Source organism: Bos indicus, chromosome 9 (genome assembly GCF_029378745.1).
Source record: "Bos indicus isolate NIAB-ARS_2022 breed Sahiwal x Tharparkar chromosome 9, NIAB-ARS_B.indTharparkar_mat_pri_1.0, whole genome shotgun sequence".
Taxonomy (NCBI): domain Eukaryota; kingdom Metazoa; phylum Chordata; class Mammalia; order Artiodactyla; family Bovidae; genus Bos; species Bos indicus.
In genome coordinates this window covers 11,809,234-11,828,634 of record NC_091768.1, presented here as the reverse complement: position 1 = coordinate 11,828,634, position 19,401 = coordinate 11,809,234, and the positions used below count along the sequence as shown (strand labels likewise).

General features: G+C 41.5%; 1 protein-coding gene across 41 annotated transcripts in view; it reads right to left on the bottom strand.

Annotated features, from left to right (window-relative positions):
* The window catches only part of RIMS1 (regulating synaptic membrane exocytosis 1), a 606,383-nt gene that overhangs the window by 32,582 nt on the left and 554,400 nt on the right, over window positions 1-19,401 (bottom strand). The window contains exon 1 of one of the 41 annotated variants that reach the window (XM_019967029.2): window positions 8,221-8,357. The exons of 39 other annotated variants lie outside the window; for them this stretch is intronic. The gene's annotated coding sequence lies outside the window, so the exon portion shown is untranslated. Of the gene's footprint in view, window positions 1-3,862; window positions 3,962-8,220; window positions 8,358-19,401 lie in introns of those variants that run through there. One more of the 41 variants, XM_070795732.1, reaches the window with a different exon arrangement.

Below are 19,401 nucleotides of genomic sequence, written 5' to 3'. Positions count from 1 at the left end.
GGGGTGGATTGGTAGTTTGGGATTAGCAGATACAAACTATTACACATAGGATGGATAAACAGCAAAGTCTTACTATACAGCACAGGGAACTATATTCAATATCCTGGGATAAACCATAGCTGAAAAGAATATGAAAAATAATACGTATATATACACACACACACACACACACATATATATATATACACATACACACACACACACACACGGAGAAGGCAATGGCACCCAACTCCAGTACTTGTGCCTTGAAAATCCCATGGATGGAGGAGCCTGGTAGGCTGCAGTCCATGGGGTTGCTAAGAGTCGGACACGACTGAGCAACTTCATTTTCATTTTTCACTTTCATGCATTGGAGAAGGAAATGACAACCCACTCCAGTGTTCTTGCCTGGAGAATCCCAGGGATGGAGGAGCCTGGTGGGCTGCCGTCTATGGGGTCGCACAGAGTCAGACACGACTGAAGTGACTTAGCTGCAGCAGCATATATACACACAACTGAGTCACTTGGCTATACAGTAGAAATTAACACAACACTGTAAATCTACTATACTTCAATACAAAACATAAGTGTTAAATAAAACATAAAGTTGCACGTCCAAAGAGCAAAAGAAATCCTTGGGAAATTTTAAAAAAAATGGTAAATAAGAATATTAAAAATTTGAGGTCTTTCATTTTCACCCTTCTACTTTCCATCTTTAGAAAATCAGATGAACAGAATTTGAAATATATAAGAAAAGCCTAAAATGTGTACTGGTGAAGGGAAATTGATGACCAAGATTCACCAACCACAGCACAGCATTACCTGTATCTTAGGGCATCTAAGGAGTTAACTGAGCTGGGTCAAGCACAGTATTTAAAGATTCTGTTGCCAAAAAATAAATGTTAATGAGCAGGTACCCAAGCATTAACAGAATGAAAATGTGAACCAAATGAGGGATAGGAGTTATGCACATGTTATTGATACTAACTTGACATTCTTAGCAAAGTCAGTCACTCTGCCTCTCATTTTTCCCGTTTTTGTTTATTATTCTCAAGGCATTGTCCTAACTTGACTGCACAATAAAAGAACGACAGTCCTGAGAGTTTGAGTTAGAGAAGCATTAGGTGTTAATGACACAAAAATGTTTTGATTTTGGTTCAGCTGCAGGCTACAGATTGAATGTCTGTGTCTCCCATCCCCCCAGTTAATATATTGAAACCTGCATTGTGTGGGACTTGGAGCCAGGGCTTTGGGCAGGTGATTAGGTCATGAGGGTGAAGCCCTCATGAATGAGGTTAGTGCCCTTATAACTGCTACTGCTACTGCTAAGTCACTTCAGTCGTGTCCGACTCTGTGCAACCCCATAAACGGCAGCCCACCAGGCTCCCTCATCCCTGGGATTCTCCAGGCAAGAACACTGGAGTGGGTTGCCATTTCCTTCTCCAATGCATGAAAGTGAAAAGTGAAAGTGAAGTCGCTTAGTCGTGTCTGACCCTTAGCGACCCCTCCGTCCATGGGATTTTCCAGGCAAGAGTACTGGAGTGGGGTGCCATTGCCTTCTCCGGCCCTTATAACAGAGACCCCAAAATGTGTGCCTGCTCCTTCTACCATGTGGGGTTACAGAAAAAGATGGCCATCTATGAACCAGGAAGCAGACAATGCTGGTGCCCTGACCCTGGCTTCCAGCCTCCAGAAGCAAGTTTCTGTCATTTACAATCCACCCAGTTTATGGCATTTTTGTCACAGCAGCCCAGATTGACTGAGACATTACACCCTGTCAGGTGGAGACAGATAAACACGACCAAGATTGCAGAGCTAGTAACTCTTTTCCTGGAGGGAAAACAACTGGATACAGTTGAAAACAAACCTGACATTTTCCTCACTAGACCAGAAGTGAATTCAGAATATTAAATACTTTTCCTAATATACCTTGAGGCTTCTGTGATATGAAAGCAGTAAGATAATTTCATACTGGCAATAATTATTTTCCATTCAAACGAGGATTAAAAGAATACAAAAATTAAACACGGAGCTGACATCCCAAAATGAATACAATTAGGTGGATTCAACTGGTGCATTTTAGAACAGAATAGATCTGAAATTTAGCACCGGAACTTTAAAAATGAGTGATCTCATCCAAATTCTTTATTTAAAGGGTCAGGATGTAAATCCTTAGCTAGTGGCCACATGGCTTCTAAAGCCACAGTGAAGATCAGAGCCTCAAACTTTCTGCTCCAAACTCTTTCTGTCTGGTTCTACTGTAGATGAAATTTCGATTCCCATTTTGTAAATAAAAGAAAAAGAAGACGAAGAATCTGATCATGCAAGCGGTGAGGCCCTGAGTGGATTGTTTGTTTCAGGAAGAACAGACACTGTCACACTCCATTTATTCACACTTGAACAGACCAAGTCCAACCTCCAGGGATTCGAGCATCCCTGCTACAATAAATGGTTACCTAACAGGTGGTGCCACCTGGAGGCAGCCATGTATGGTGTTTAACCAACAAGGACCCGCATCACTGTGCATTAGATATGGTCTAGAGACAGGGCTCTTAGTTCTGCAGTTCTCCTTAAGCCAGGAAGATTCTGTCTGCAAATTTAAATCTGAAATTCTACAGTAAAAGGCTCTTGATAATGCTTCTTGAAATCACCCCTAAAATAGAACAAAAGGAGAGAAATACTGTATGTCCCTGGTACCTAAATTTTTGAAAAGTTGATTTCAGCTGAATTTCTCTGCAAACAAGTTCACATTTTTTGAAAGATGCTAAGCAGTCAAGCAGTTAAGCAGTCAAGTTCTAAATCAATCTGAGGAAAGAAAAACATTTTTATAGATTTTACAGATCAAGAAAAAAATCTACTTTTTGCTTCCCTGGTGGCTAAGATGGTAAAGAAACTGCCTGCAATGCGGACGACCTGGGTTCTATCCCTGGGTCAGGAAGATCCCCTGGAGAAGGGAATGGCAACCCACTCCAGTACTCTTGCCTGGAGAATTCCATGGACAGAGGAGCCTGGCGGGCTACAGTCCATGGGGTCACAAAGAGTCAGACATGATTGAGCAACTAACACACACTTTTTGCTAAGTTAAAGACAATAAAAACAAAATAAAACATAGAACCCTGGAAGGCAGGGGTGAAAATAATTGTATTAGGAATACATTAAACAATTCTGATGAGAAAAGTTAAACACCTTGGAAGTACAGACCAGTACTTTCAATTTTAGAATGAGACACTTTTCTTTAACCTTTATATTTTCCTCTCAAAGCACTGCAAGACAATGCTGATACGGAAAATCACTTTTCTTGTTTTCTTGCAACCCAATGCATCATAATCATGTTCACATAGAATTCCACTATCTGTAAAATACTTTCAATTAGTTGGGAAGGAACCATATTTTGACTTACCAATAATAGCATTTGTAACCAAACACTAGGAGAGCATATGACTGGGAAAAACAGGTAAAATGTCAATTAAACAAAATATGTAAGAACGGACTTGTAATAGACCCTCAGATCACACACACATTCACACTCAGATCAACACATACACACACATACACAGGACTAGCAGATTTCATTGTTATAAGCCCTTTACATGCTTTATATTAAATTAACAAATACAACGATAATAATATCGTTGTATATAATAAAAATCAACGAGCTTTTCACATCAGAAAAAATATCCTCATTAAAGAAGGCACATTTTCCTTCGCATTTGTTTGTCTTTACTTTTCCAGAAGACAGATCTCTCCCAGGCTTCCTCCCTTCCAACTCCATCCTCCACCTAGTCCATATTAGGACCATGTTAAACACCTCCCCCACCTCCTGCAATGCTCCTGCCATTCACTTCCCCTCCTCTTCTTCTCTACCTTATTCTCCTAAACTTACTCTTCAACCCCCAGAAACTTCTCCTTCCAGGGTGGTGGGTTCAAAATTGCAGGGAGCTGACCATCAAAATTGCAGGGAGCTGACCACCAGCTGGTGGGGGAGAAAATCATACAAGCAGCTCTACCTCAGCTGGATGGTGGTGTGGCTGTTTCGTCACTCAGTCATGCCAGACTCTTTGTGACCTCATGGACTGTAGCCCTCCAGGGCCCTCTGTCCATGGAATTTCCCAGGAAAAATATATGGGAATGGGTTGCCATTTCCTTCTCCAGGGGAAATCTTCCTGACCCAGGGATTGAACCCACATCTCCTGCATTGGCAGGCAGATTTTCTTTTTTTTTTTTTAAACCACTGAGCCACCAGGGAAGTCCCATTCAGCAGGATAACAAGTGCAAATAGGCCCCAGAGATAGGACAAAGGACAGAGTTAACATCCCTGCCACAGTGAGTTAATGAACTTCTCTCAGAGGAAGAGACATCTGAGCTGTACATTGAAGGTTAAAGAAAATGCTCAACAGATGAGCAAGAGACAAGGCATTCAAGACTGTGGGCTGAAGCTTCCCCAAAATCTCTCCACTAAGTATGCAGATGGCTGTACCTCTAACTCTTCATTGTCTGGAATATGTATCTGATTCTTTATGTCTGTAACATCTGCAGTCTGGAATGTTTTACCTTACTCAATTGTATGTTTAAAGTTCACAATAAAAAAAAACAAAACAAAACAAAAAAACACTGGCTTTCTCTCAGTGCAGATTCTGCCAGGGGTCCACCTGGCAGCAAGATCCGTCAATATAGTATAGGAGGAAACCAGGGGACCACAGTGTCCCCCTGCCCCACTGGAAGTCTTGTGAAACGAGTGAGAAAGTATAGCAGAGATGGACAGCCAAAGTCATATGATGCTATAGTACTCCTCTTAGTGCTTAATCTAAACTTAATCTAAATTTAATCTTTTCTTTGCATCTTTTAGTCAACTCTTCTTTCTTCTGCCCCTTAAAGATGGTTTCTCCCAAGAATTCATCTTTGATGTAGAAGCTTATAGCCTTGTACGAGGACCTCCCAAACTCCTGACTGACATGAACATATCACCTCTAGTGGGTAACTCCTATCACGGTAGCTCTAATATCAGTGCTCTGCTGTGCTGTGCTGGTCGCTTCAGTTGTGTTCGACTCTGCGCAACCCTATGTACCGTAGCCCACCAGGCTCCTCCTGCCATGAGATTCTCCAGGCAAGAACACTGCAGTGGGTTGTCATGCCCTCTTCCAGGGGATCTTTCTGACCCAGGGATTGAACTCAGGTCTCCTGCATTGCAGGTGGGTTCCTTATCATCTGAGCCACCAGGGAAGCCCTCCAGTCTCAGCACCGTTTCTGAATTTCAATTCTGAATTTCTGATGTATTTCTTCCATTGTCACCTAAGAAACCTAACCAGCCCCTTGGAGTTCATAACAAGTTGGAGGATTCTGATGGTTTTATTCTATGTCTCCTTGGCTGGGCCACAGTCCTGGTCATTCAATCAAACACATGTCTAGGTATACCTTGTAGGTGTGATTAGAGGACATACTCGGTTGACTTTAATAAGGGGGACTATTTCAGACAATCTGGATGATTTAAAGGCTTCAAGGGCAGAACTAAGGCCCCTCTGATTGGGGGTACTCCTCCGTGTGGGCTGCAGCTCTAGCCATTCCTGAGGGCCTAGGCTGTCCAAGCTCAGGGCTGCCCTGTGGATTTCGGACCTGCCCCATAACCACAGAAGCCTGGTAATAAATCTCTTAATGTCTGTCTCCTACAGATTCTGCTCCTCCGGCTGAACCTGACCAGAAGAGCGTCACAGATCCCAAGAGGTCTTCTCTCCTAACATCCCATTTCTGTTAAAGGGGCTGTCACTATTCCATGATTGAACGTGGTTATCTTTGTGTCTCTCCCAGCCTCATCTTCTCCATCCGTTCCTTCCTTCTTGCTTCCATTACTCTCCTTATGTTGAGATGCTTGTCATTTCAGCTGGGGTCTATACAACCACAGCAGATTAACTTTCATAAAGATGTTGGTCGTTGGTCTCTGGCTCCAACTCTGCCTCATCTGCCTCTCTATGTTCCCCCATAGCAACCTTCTGCGCCAACCAGGCTGCCTCCAGCCTGTTCCTGATGTATGAGCTGATGTTTTCTGCCTCCAAGCTGTACTTTATCCTACTTACTTGAGATGACCCCTGCCATTCCTTTAAGATCACCTCAAGCATATGTACTTGCAACCGAGTCAGACCAGCCTAAGCTACAGTGACCCTGCTCTTTCTACTCCTGTACTGGTGGCTTCCCTAAAAATTACTTGGTAATTGACTATAAACTGCTCTATGAAAACGCTTAGATGAAAGTGATAGACTTTAATAAAATCCTTTACTTACATGTAATTTTTCCTCTGGATATGCTTTCATGCCTCTCCCCTTAGCACCCTCCTGGTCAGAGTGCTTTGTGAGACACCAGTTTCTCCCAAAAATACTTACTGAGTGAGCCACTGACTGAATCTTGTAACTAAATCCGAGAGCATTAACTGTGCATACACCTTCACAGATTAGCCCAAAGTGGTTCCTAATCATTGGCCAATCCGATTAAAAAAATAAAATCCAGAACACACTGCTTCTGCACTCTTAGTTTTACGCCAAGTTTAAAGTGTGAAGGGCAAAAAAAAAATACACTTTTTGAAAAGAATCTAAAAAAAAAAAAAAAAGTGGATATATATATATGTAGCTGATTCACTTCGCTGTTCAGCAGAAACAAATACAACGTTGTTAATCAACTATACTCAAATAATTTTTTTAAATATACTTTTTACTTCAGTAGAAAAATAATTTCTTACTGCCCATTAATAATAAGCACATATAAGAAGCAAGAGGCCACTTCACTCAGTTGGTTAAACATGAAGATGTTGTGAAACCAACAGATGTTAAGATTCCTTTTGAGACAAATGACTTAAACTAAATTGGGGATTAGGGAAGGGGAAGATAAAAATCATGACATATTACAACCATCCTAAGCATGTTTATGGCTTCTTTCTGTGGATGAGCCCTGCTTCTGAAGTTGGGTGAAGTGTTAACTGGAACTAAATCAGGAATTAGTTCTATACAAGTGTTAACCAGAATATAAAATAAACATACAAACAAAACACAAGTCTTATGCTGAAGACTTTGCTACCGTATAAAAGCCTCTACATGCCGCTCAGATTTTGATGTAGAGGTTATTTAAAAAAAAAAAAAATGTAGAAAAAAGCAAGAAACAAAGTGTTGATTTTACCACACATATTACATGGTTAGTCTTCGAAGAGCAGCACTGCTTGTGAATATATGCAACTACGACTACCCTTTTCTAGAAGATTCTCAGAATGGCTTTGATACAAGGTTTAGCAATGACAAACAACACTTCTAATTTCAGCCACATCTTCTGTGGCAACAGCATACGAGTGAACAAGAAAATGAGTTAGGGGGAAACAATGACCAGATAACACTTCTCCACATGAACTATCTGAAAGCACAAAATAAGTCTATTTCAAAATATTATTTAGACCCTTAAAATGTGTGTTTTCTTTTAATCTAAAGATAGTTAAAACATACTTATCATTTGAGAATTTTGATTAGTTTCTCTGAAATACGGCTGAGAAAGATCTTCAAAAATAGGTAGTCAGGAAACCAAAAAAAAAAAAAAAACCCAAAACTATAAACTGTATTAAATAAAGCAGTTGAAATGAGTCATCATTAAGTTATTTACACAAAAAAGTTACATTTCTCTGGCCTTTGCCTGACTATAATACATGAAAGGCAAAATTTTTGGAAACTAACATGATTTACAATTTTAAAAAGTAATGAAAATAAACTTTTAAATTTCTAAAATCTATGTCCATATAAAAGTATTCATATTTATTTGTATATAAACGGGTTATGTGATATGCAAAACAGTTGATACAATTTTAAATACAAATCAAATTGCTTTAAAGAAAAATATAATTTTGTGATAACATTACGAGGTATGTTTGAGTTGAAGCACTGCTCAATTTCAAACCCAGTTTTAAAATCTTGTAAGCCTAGGTCTAAAGTTATCATATTTAGACATTACAATTTTATAAATACACCTACAGCAGCAACATCCTTCTGTAAGTACTTCATCCACTACATTACTTTTACTTTTTTTTTCTTTTTCATTCCAATATTAGTACTCTAATAATAAAGTATAATATACCTTTGCAAAAACTGTTTACACATTTTTTGAATGCTTCAGACAAACAGGAATTTGGCTTTTGGTTTTAGTTTCATAAGATGTTATATATCAACTAACAAACTCCTGTAAGGACTCAGTAAATCCGTATACAGAACACAGACTTACCGTGTTTATCTTGAGAAAATGAAGAATCAGCATTAGGTTGTCCTCAGAGGAAAACTGAAGCCAAAGAAGCTTTGACCTGGCTTAAATAACTTGTGCTGCCTCGGGGAGAAATATCAGAGCTCTGACAAACCTTTCCTTTCTCTCTCTCTCCCCCCACAACCCTCTCTCCCCCGCCCCTCTTCCTCACACTTACAACAGGATGATTAAACTGCTTCTGCCCGGAGTGTTTCTTCCAGAGCCTATTATATTATACGACCATGAAGTGAAAAATCACTCAGTAAATTTGCTATGCATCATCTCATAATTTGAAAACTGCTAAATAGCACAATTTGAAAGCTGCTACATAGTCACAAATTTTTAAACAAACTATATAATGAAGACGTATTTAAATCAAATGAACTGAAAGTCTGTTTGTTAATCTATGAAATACCATGTAGCTTCTCTAGTATTTAATAAAAATTCAAGAAGTAAAGCTCCGGGCTTAACACATGATTTCCCGGGTAAATCTGTTTAAAGGGCTTTTAGAGGGGCAAGAGGACGGTCCCGTGCGGATGTCTTGCCCTAGTGCCTGTAATGCACACGTAATATGCCCAGGCATCAGCAGCATCACCTTCCAGACGCACTCAGGGCTTCTCCCGCACCCCACCCTGCCAGGAGGCAGCTCTAGGGCAAGGGAGATGGGAAGGCATAGAAGAGGTAAACAGCCCAACTCTTGCTGAACATTTTTCACACACCAAGCTCACTGCTTCCCACACATTTCTGTTCCCCCTACTCAAATTTGCTGGCATTGCTGGGCTTGCTGTGTTTTACAAGAATGAGGACACAGGCCCCAGACTTCAGTAGCAGTTAGTATTTACACGCAAAACTACCATCAGCAGCAACATCAAACCCTTTAATGCCACTTCCAAGTAAGTCTGCTTCCTTTCAATCGAAGCCCTTTCCATGAAGATGGGAAAAACGGCAGTGACAGAACCATCTTACTAGGATCATGTTTGTTTTTTGTTTTTTTGGATAAGAAACAAGCATTATTTGAAAGATAGGAACTTCTTTTTTTGTTTTAAGCAGATCCTTTTCGGAGTTGGGGGTAAACTGTTACAAAGAACCAAGCAAAAATATCTTTAAAATGCTGTTATTACAGTTACCCCAGTGATACAATATTTTAACACTATTCTATTTTGGGTTATGAAATTGAGTATGTGTAGCTGCTTGTTTTGACCATGACCGTGTTTCTTCCTATCGTCTCTTCTCACCTTAAAAATGAACATGAATAGGTGAGATGTAGCAGGGTGATCCTCCTCACTAGTAACACAGGACAACCCTGGTTTGTGACCACTGTTGTAACATGTGATTAATAATGTTTCCTTTTCATTCACTAAGACATTCCAGTCTGAATGATAAATTATGTAGTCCACATACATATACCAATATAAAAAGGAGAGCAGTAACAAGTTAAACAACTAAACTACACTTGCCTCAAAACATTTTTATGTGACATTGTGAAATTTCATTTAGACAGTTATTCAAATCACAAGGCATGAAAACACCAAAGAACAGAAGCCCGTGGAACTCAAGAGTCTAGCCTGGAGGCTCTGTGGGGCACAGGGCGTGCGTTCCAGCGCTCCTGGAACTTGGGCTGCTTACCTGGGTCTTCTGCATGGGGAAACGTATGTTTGTGCTGACGGAGCCACCTCTGTTGGCACAACTGAAGCACTTAAACTTGAGGTCAGAATAACTGAAAAGGGACAAGGTTATAACAGAACTTTCTAATATAAAACAGCACATATGTGGGCAGTCTTTCAAGACCAGCAGGGAACCCCTCAAACTGCTACTCTGCTTCTTTTGGATGTTCTTCAGAGTGACCCTGGACATCCTGCCATGAGAACTGGGTCCCTCCAATCAACAGCAGCTGCCCTCAAAGGATGAAGCCCTTCCACTTTGGACAACGTAATGCTGTCTGTTAAGAGCATGTCTTTAATAAGATGTGTTCCGTGTGCGGCCAAAATGAGGAGCATAGAGAAAAATCAACCAAAGGGATCTGGAGATGGGTGGGCACAGACCTTACTGACCACTGTGTGCATCAGAGCAGCATGCGGAGGGGATTGAGGGGGGTCCTCCTCTGTAACAGAATGTTCTGGACAATGATGGAAGGCCAAGAGAGCAGTCCAGCCTTAGCCCCAGTGGGAACTGGATGGCACAGAGAGAGGAGGCGGGAGAGGGGCCTCCCTGAGCAAGTCCTGCATGTCTGGGCAAACCAGGACCAGCAGACATGATCTCACCGGGCCTGTGGCTGGCACAGCCGCCCACCTCTTCCCGTGCGGGGGTTGCGGGAACCCACGGGCTGGGTGTCCATCCTGCAACTCGAGGGGGAAACGCTGGGCAGAGGCCAAAGGAGCAGACACTGCGGGGGCCCTGCCCAGTCCCCTGGGCAGTTCCTGTTCCCAGATGCAAGACTGCTTCTCCTGGCAGGACCCGTGACTCTATGGGGCCCTGGCCGCTGTCGGCTGGGCCCACACAGTAAAGAGGCTTCAAGTTCCAGGAAGCTGAGGACCCTGGAAGCAGTGCCCAGTCGATGAGCAGTGGGACTTGCTGGATCAACGCCAGCTTCTTCACCCTCAGGGCGACACCTCTACACTGTCTCCCATAGTACCCCAATGGGCTGGAGCCCCTTGCCGAGGGCACCCATCCACTAAATAACGCACTTCATACTGACTGCCTTTTCCTGCCTCATTGCCCTAGAATCACCTCTAAGTAAACTCTCTGCACTCAGACTTTTGACTCGGGGTCTGCTTTCAGGTGAGTCCAACCCACACAGCTGCCAAAGAGAAGCTTACTTCATTTTTTAGAGCTGGAGAGATACCTGGTTTTAGCAGATGTTTGGGAAATGAAAAAATTTTTCTTAGTCAATTCATTAGTATTTTACAAAGATTAGAATAACATAAGTTTTACTTGACATAAACTATAATGACAAGCTTTCCATAGACGCATGTGAGAAACACACATACAGCAGTTTCCTTCAGCTCTTCGTCCTTTATCGTGTGGACATTCATGCACGGCTGTCTACCTCAACTACTTCTAAAGGTATGAGCAAACCTCCATCGGGGCTCCCCCGGTGGCTCAGTAGTAAAGAATATGCCTGCAATGCCAGAAGCACGGGTACAACCCCCGGGTTGGAAAGATCCCCTGGAGGAGGGCATGGCAACCCACTCCAGTATCCTTGCCTGGAGAATCCCAAGAATAGAGGAGCCTGGCGGTTACAGTCCATCAGGTTGCAAAGAGTCACACACGACTGATGCAACTCAGCACACATGCACGCAAACCTCCATCAACAGGGAAATATATATCAACGGTCTGTTTCCTTGTCATAATGTAGCAAAAAGAAGTAGAAACTACATCAGAAGGGAAACTAGAGTAAGAAAACGTTAAAAGATGTGCATAAACCACACAGAGATCACAACGGATGCCTCTGGCAATCTCAGGGCAGAAAAAGGGGGGCTCCAGAGGTGTATTAATGGGAGTAAGAATGGGGCTTGACCTGTGGGCCAAGGAGGTGAGACTCCTGGAGGGGAGAAGTCAACACCTGCACTAAAGACAAGGTGTACTCCTTGGAAGCCGGTGGAGGGGCACCAGGGGTCCCCACCACCAGGGAGTCTCACGGGACTGGGGGGCTGTATGAGGAGCCTCCCCCACACCAACAGCAAGTCCTAAATCAGGTAATCTTTACCATCAGCTACAGAAGGCCTGGTGCCACCTGAGAAGGAACTTTCTAACTCCCCCAATCTCCCCTTAACCAGCTTGTTGATGCCCCAAAGGCCTCCTTTTAAGGAAACTACATTCATTACACAATTAGAAATAAAACACAAACACCCGGAGAAAAAAAAATGATCACTTATAAAAAAAAAAAAAAAACACAAACACCTGGCCAAAGAAACTAAATACATCTCTCAGCATAAAAGCAAGTGATCATATGCCTTCTAAATTTTTTGTGTATCTTAAATAGTGCTTAATGAATAACTTTTTAAAAAAGGGAATCATTGCCAATGAAAAGACATATATATCCGAATCCTTTTGAAAAGGAGAAGATAGTTAACAAGTCTTTATTTAAAATCTAAGTACTTCTCTTTATCCTAACATTTTCTTACATTTACTCTTGCCTTTCCCCACTTGCCGGTCGTTTGTTCCAAAGGAACAGGAAAAGCTTTTGACCTGCTGATCAGATCATTCTGCATCTCTGTTTAGAACCCTTCCTTGGCATCCTGCTGCGTTTAAGATGAAACCAAGCCTTTAGGCATTGTCCTGAGGCCCCTTCTGACCTGCCCCCCACCTGCTCTCAGGGAGGCTCTCACACCATCTTCTCCCTTCCTCCCTAGACTACAGGGTCTTGCCCTTTCACCTTCTTAAAATCTGTATCAGCTTTCCCAGCACCAGTCTTTACCCATACTGTTTCTTTTGCTGAAATCTCCTCTCCCCGCACCCATCTGCCTTGACTGCCTCATCTCGTCCTGCAGGTCTTGGAGGAAACCTCATGGCCACCATCCCAGGGGGCCCCTTTCAGAGCTTTCCCAGGACCTGCAAACCTTCAGAACACCCAATGTGCTGAGAAGACCTCTGTGTCTGCCTGTTACACTTTAAGGTCCTGAGAAGACCTCCTGTGTCTGCCTGATACACTGGAAGGTCCTGAGAAGACCTCCTGTGTCTGCCTGATACACTGGAAGGTCCTGAGAAGACCTCCTGTGTCTGCCTGATATACTGGAAGGTCCTGAGAAGACCTCCTGTGTCTGCCTGTTACACTGGAAGGTCCTGAGAATACCTCCTGTGTCTGCCTGATACACTGGAAGGTCCGGAGAAGACCTCCTGTGTCTGCCTGTTACACTGGAAGGTCCTGAGACCTCCTGTGTCTGCCTGATACACTGGAAGGTCCGGAGAAGACCTCCTGTGTCTGCCTGCTACACTGGAAGGTCCTGAGAAGACCTCCTGTGTCTGCCTGCTACACTGGAAGGTCCTGAGAAGACCTCCTGTGTCTGCCTGATACACTGGAAGGTCCGAAGAAGACCTCCTGTGTCTGCCTGATACACTGGAAGGTCCGGAGAAGACCTCCTGTGTCTGCCTGATACACTGGAAGGTCCGGAGAAGACCTCCTGTGTCTGCCTGATACACTGGAAGGTCCGGAGAAGACCTCCTGTGTCTGCCTGATACACTGGAAGGTCCGGAGAAGACCTCCTGTGTCTGCCTGATACACTGGAAGGTCCTGAGACCTCCTGTGTCTGCCTGATACACTGGAAGGTCCGGAGAAGACCTCCTGTGTCTGCCTGATACACTGGAAGGTCCGGAGAAGACCTCCTGTGTCTGCCTGTTACATTGGAAGGTCCGGAGAAGACCTCCTGTGTCTGCCTGATACACTGGAAGGTCCGGAGAAGACCTCCTGTGTCTGCCTGTTACATTGGAAGGTCCTGAGAAGACCTCCTGTGTCTGCCTGTTACATTGGAAGGTCCTTACAAGGGGAAGGGAGATGCAGGTCTGAGTAAGAGTGGCATAATGGCTTTGAGGGTGGAAGAGGGCTGAAGGTGAAGGAGTGACAGAAGCCCCAAGAGACTGGGAGGCAAAGAAGTGGATTCTCCCCTGTAGCCCCAAGAAGAAACACAGCCCAACCCACATCTTGACCTGCTTTGGACTTTTGACCTCCAGAACTGCAAGATAATACACTTTGTTGTGTTTTAAGCAACTACATTTATTACAGCAGCAAAAACAAATTCATACACTACTCCTACAAGATTACTCAGAAAGTTATTACTCTGCAAGAGACTTCCCTCAACTTTTCTTTCATTTAAAAGATGATCTCATGATCCAAATCCTAAGAATAATTATAGAAGGTTTCCAAATAATTTTTTTAAAAAATTACCATTTGTAAGGAGGATTTCTCAGGCCAAGAAACGTAATTTACTATAGATGCTGTAAGTTCACACCTACAGACAACAGAGTCATTGGTAATTAGAACCCATTCAGTCAAATGTTTGTTAAGCCCGCCAAGAACAATACACATAAAAACTGCCTTTTCTCCTATCTTTAGATGTATACATGCACACACATTTCCCCTTAAGACTCTACACAGACCTACGCTGAAATGCTAACACCACCACTAGATAATATTTGGCAAGTTGTTAATCTTAAGTTTCCTTTTGTGTAAAGGGGAAATAGCTTAGTTTTCTGGGATAAATAGAAATGATGTAAAGCACCAAGGGCAGGGTCTGATACCTAAAGACAAACAGCTGTTACATTAATAATAACTTGGTATTTATGCATTTTTACTTGAAATAATATTGCACTGCAGACCATTTGCATTTTCTCACAAATAAGGGTTCTAATAACATTTCCATATATGCCTGAAATGGAGAAGGAAATGGCAGCCCACTCCAAGATTTTTTCCTGAAAAATTCCATGGACAGAGGAGCCTGGTGGGCTATAGTTCATGGGGGTGCAAAGAGTCAGACATGGCTAAGCACACACACATATTCCTGAAAAATGGTTGCTAATAGGAAAGCCATTTTATAAGGAACCTAGAGACACAGCGTTCTGATTAGAAGCCAGGCGATAAAATACAACACAAATTAACTTTAATACAACACTTAACCTTACACAAAAGGGCTGTATCATTGGAATTTGAAGAGTCAACCCAACGCTGACAGGGAAATAGTCCTCCTTTAGCCTCGTCACTCCCGTTAAAGCAAGCATACATACCTGATAAACTTCACACAACTTCTGCTAAAAACCCATGAAAACAACTGCATGTTAAAAGTAAGTTTGCATAAGTAAGTAACTGCCTATCACATGTAAGTTTGAATGTAGAGAATGTAAGATTCTTCCAGAAAATTGGGTAAAACAAATTTTTTACGTTGGGTCATTGTCAAGATTTTTAACAGTAATTTTTCACACATGTACTTGTGGAGAAAGGTGACTTTATAAACATAATAACATATATTTGAAACCCAACCTTTGTAATTAATGTCTTCTGAGCATTATTTATTTCACATGACCCTTGAAGGAAAAGTCTTGTCATTTAGACAGGTAAACTTTGTTATTTTACATATGAATTAGAAGAAATGCAAGTCCAAGTATAATAATTAATTAAATTCCCTGTCCTAGAAAGGTTTTGGTGACTCTATGACTCCATGAATGCTAAATGTTAATTTAATAAACTGTCATTTATGCTGGATTACGTTACTACTTGAAACATTCAGTATTAAGCAGGGTCACTGAAGATGCGTCTGACTGACCAGGTATTATTTGAAAAGGTCATCATTCAGAAAAATAAGGCGAATGGCTTTCTAATGATATGACTTAAGGAACCAGACAGACTTAGCTGGTGCCTTACCTGTCACTTAGCTGGTGCCTTATATGTCACTTACATGCCTTAAGTGACATATTGGCCTGAGCATATCTCATCAGAGCTGATGGTAGTGCTGGGGCTGGGCTCTGCACACTGCGGGCGATCAGCGTGTCATCTGAAGACCAGCTATGCATGGAGCCAGCATACAGGCAGTTACGAACCAGAAGCTTGGTGAAGCGTGATGAGTGAGAAGGTCACAGGCGCTTAAGCCTCCACATTCACCTTTGCCCCTATGTCTCCTCCCACGAGGCAAAGGGTGTCTCTCTAGTCTGGTCAGCTGCCTCTCCCTCTTGCCTTCTCAAGGAAGCTCTAGGAAGTAATTCTCTCTCCATTTTTAACCTTAAAGTTTTCCTTTCATTAGAATATACGTTTTTCAAAACCCATACTTTTTCCTGACAAACTTAACAGGCCCCTCTTCTGTGTTCATATCTTAAGAAATTACATTTAAACAATGTTTTCTGTATCCGTCCCCATATAAACTCTAGGTATGTTTGGTATCTTGCAAGCAAGAATTTCTCCACAATTTATCAAAGCAGCCTTGGCTAATCAGAAATTGTGGAATCTCAGTAGCCCCTTCTAAGCATTCTTCCATTTCTCATGCAAATATACAACATTACTTTGCATTAAGAACACTCACTGGAATGTTTCTGAGAATGATCATCACCCTGGAATTTTAAAGATCTCTCTAGCACTCGCCTCCACCTCCCCTATTAGACACCGTCTTTAATTCTATTTTGTTGAATTATATTTTCTGAAGGCTATGTTTCTTATCATCAGTATCAACACTATTTTTTCCTAACCCTAACTTCATCCGGTTCTATGAAAGGCAAAAGAGAATACATTCCTACAATTGCACAAACCCAGCTCTTGTTTTGCTACATAACTGTGCTGTACAGCCAAGAGGGGTGACACCTGTGCAAATGAATCTTCCTCACAGGGAGCAGCTGCTTTTTAGGGAGTCAGTGAATCACATGTGAAGGGTAGGGCTACACAAAAGTGAATCACAAAGTAATATAAGCCATTAATGGCTTGCTTTCTTCTTTTCTCAATCTCTGTAAATAATCTGACTCAATGTATTTTTGCACTTAGAAAAAAATTAAAAAAAACAAATCTTGAGTGGAATGATTGTCAATCACCAACATCAGAAATGTGGAATTATAACTAAGATGGTTATAGGCATATTTAATTTCAAGTTTATAGAAATGCTAAGTGTTCAATAGTACATATCTGTAAAACTCAAGTAAAGGAGGTTTGCATCAAAGTTTTTGAGACTTCCTGAGAACCACGAGAGCAAAGAGAAGTCCTTTCTTGGGAAGATCCCCGGAAAAGATCCTTTATTCTTCAAGCTACAGGCTAACTTGCACTCAGAATGAATCAGAGTTAGCTCAGTCGGATTTTGGTGCTGGATAAGACCCCCAGCTTGTCCTCTCTGCCATCCGGTTAGCTGTCCTTTACTCCACAGTCATGGACTGCACTGAAAACCCTGCTGTTTAAGCCCCCAGATGTGGACAGCTGGCCTTCAGGTTCTGGCTAATGACTCTGGAGGGGAGATGGAAGCAGTGTTTCAGATGATATTTGAGGATAACAAACAAGCATGGAACTTAGAGGAGAATGCTATTCTGCATTTGCTAGAAGCTTTGGGGAAATTTTATAGTAAAAGAAACATGAGTATATTGTCAGAGAAAGGCTAAAGCCTCATGAATTTTTAATGTAAAACTCAAGACTTCAAACAACCTTCCTTCTTTGCTGCTGTTTCGGGCTCTGGCCTCCATCCCGTCGAAGATGGGCTTTCTTTTGCCACTAGATGCGTTTCAAGGGAAGAGTTAGAGAAACATGAACATTTCTTTATCTGTCCCAGAAGCACACTTCCAAATTCCAGAAAGCAAGTAACAGAATTTTGAATCTTCTTGGAGATTAGTGGTTTGGCATTAAAACAGTTCTCATTTCATTCATTCCACAGATAGGAAATGATTATGCTCTGAAAATAGCAATAACGTCTGGATCAGCATAAAATGACATATCTCAGATATCAAGTCAACTCACTGGATGGAGAATGTCAACCTGTCTCTGGGGTATCACACAACAGCTTAATACATTGGGCTGTAACCACCTTCTAGAGTATGTGGAAGAATTAGGTCAGTGATGATATCCAACCTCCTTTATGTATGTTGAGACCAAGAACCATCTAGTATATATAATCCTAATCTTCTGGACATCAACAAGCTCTTATTATGTACATAATAAAAATGTCAAATGTGTGTTTTAAAACTAAAAATAGAATTGCCATAAAATCCAGCAATCCCATGCTTGGGTATATATATCCAGACCAAACAGTAATTCAAAAGGATACACATACCTCGGTAAATAGTGTTTACTGCAGCACTATTTACAAAATAAGACGTGGAAACAACTGAAATGTTCATTAACAGATGAATAGAGAAAGAAGTTGTGGTTCATATACACAATGAAATACTCCCATGGGCAGCAACACGGATGGATCTAGATAGAAGTCATCAACTAAGTTAAGTCAGAAAGAGTAAGACATTTTCCATATGATATCACTAACATGTGGAACCTAAAATATGAGACAAATAAACTTGTCTATGAAACAGAAACAGACTTACAGATATAGAGAGCAGACTTGGGGTTGCCAAGGGGGAGAAGGTAGGGGAGGACTGGGTTGGAAGGCTGGGGATTAGCAGATGCAAAGTGTTATCCATGGGATGGCCAAGCAACAGCACATACAGTGTAGCACAGGGAACTACACCCAATATCTGGTGATAAACCATGATGGAAAAGAATGTAAAAAAGAACGCCTTTATGTATAACTGAATCACTTTGCTGTACAACAGAATCTAATCCAACACTGTAAATCAACTACACTTCAGTGAAAAAGTGTGTTTTATCAGCAGACATGAGATTACACTCATGACCAATTTTTTGAAGGGGCAGGAAAAATGGATATAAATAGTGGGTACAGACCTGGAGACAGAAGAAAATGATAAACAGCCCCCAAATTCATCTAAACATAGCATGAAGCTACCGGGAAAGCATAGATGGTAGACGGAAATCTTCACTCTAATGTCAGGCAATCTGAGAAGCGGGAACATCCAGTGTCTTTTGTCAAGGTGTCCTCTAACCAAGAACATCACTGCAGCACAGTTTATCAGTGTGAAAAATGAACTGTTTATGATAACAGTGGCTTCATGTGTCTTTACTCACACAAAAGAAGAGAAACAGAATTAGGTTTTTGCATTTAAAGCAAAGAGAAACATCCAAAGGACAATCATTTTAAGAAACAAAAAATCTTTTCAAGCCCAAATAAATTACAAAGGCATTGCTCTGCAGGTTATTTCTGCTCTATGTTCTTTGAGTGTGAATACATATATTCTCTTGTTTTGAGGTATCAAATCCCAGTTATATCAATAATATCTACATCAAATGAAATCCTCTCTAATAAATTAATGTTCAAAAAAGGACATGTAAACTGTAATCCTTAAAGGAATTATTTGTAAGTACTGAACTGTGTAAACTTTACAGAGAGCACGAAATCCAGCACAGATTGACAAGAAATAATCCCATTCTTTTTCACCCTTGTATTTTCATTATGTCAAAATTATAAAGCGACACCTAATATCATTTAAAAATTTAAAAGAAAACCCTAGCTGTACAACATGAAGGTATTCCTTCCCACCACACTGCATGATCTTAGGATTCGCTGGAGACATCTTGGAGGGACAGTCACAACACATAATAGATTTTCCCTCCTATTTGGTTATGTAAATATATGAACTTTCCTT